Source organism: Octopus bimaculoides, chromosome 18 (genome assembly GCF_001194135.2).
Source record: "Octopus bimaculoides isolate UCB-OBI-ISO-001 chromosome 18, ASM119413v2, whole genome shotgun sequence".
NCBI lineage: Eukaryota > Metazoa > Mollusca > Cephalopoda > Octopoda > Octopodidae > Octopus > Octopus bimaculoides.
The window spans coordinates 55,492,483-55,493,448 of record NC_068998.1 but is presented as its reverse complement, the minus strand read 5'-3'; positions in this window follow the sequence as shown (position 1 = coordinate 55,493,448).

The window sequence follows — 966 nt, the reverse complement described above, 5'->3', positions numbered from 1 at the left end:
GACAAAGATCAATCATATATGTGGGAAAATGAAATTGACTTTCTCTATCCTGCAAAAGTCCCTCTTGCATCTAAAGAAAACTACTATTGCTGTTAATGCAATAATAATAATAATAATAATAAATCAAAAGATTTTACCATAGAAATTGATATCAAATTTGTTTTCCTCGTGAATTAAGAGAGTTAAAATATTTTGCATTGTAACTATTAAGTAGAATAGGAGAGTAGTGTAGTTCGCTTGAAGCATTGTGTAGAATGTTTTGTTTGACCATGGATTGATGAAAAACCCCAAGAATTTTTATGTTCTTTCCAAATTGTGAAAGCTATGATAGGAAAATATGAAAATTCTCTGAAGAAAAAGTTGAATTTTTCACTGCTTGGAGTGATATATCCTTCTAGCTATTCTGTACAAACTTTGAAGAAAATATCAATATTACTTATGATATAAAATATCTTGTTTAACTTTTGAAGGGAATTTTAGAGATTTCCCTGTTTTATTCATACCAAGCTTTGAAGAAAATACATTGAACTTCCATTTATTGAACTCTCTGAATTTCAAAGGCGATTTTTGAGATTTCTTCATATAATAATTAACCTTTGAAGGAAACATTAATGCTTTTCCAGTATTATTCCTTTTAAACTGTGAAGGAAGCTCTTTAACTTTCCATATATTATTCTGCTCTCCAAGCTTCAAGGCTGGTTTTCGATATTTCTCTGTGTTATTGTTACCCTTTGAAGAAAATATTAATGATTTTCCAGTGTTATTTCTTTTAAACTGCGAAGGAAACCTCTTAACTTTCTTCTGCTCTCTAAAGTTCATGGGTAGTTTTCGATATTTCTTTGTGTTATTGTTACCCTTTGAAGAAAATATTAATGATTTTCCAGTGTTATTTGTTTTAAACTGCGAAGGAAACCTCTTAACTTTCTTCTGCTCTCTAAAGTTCAAGGGTAGTTTTCGATATTTCTC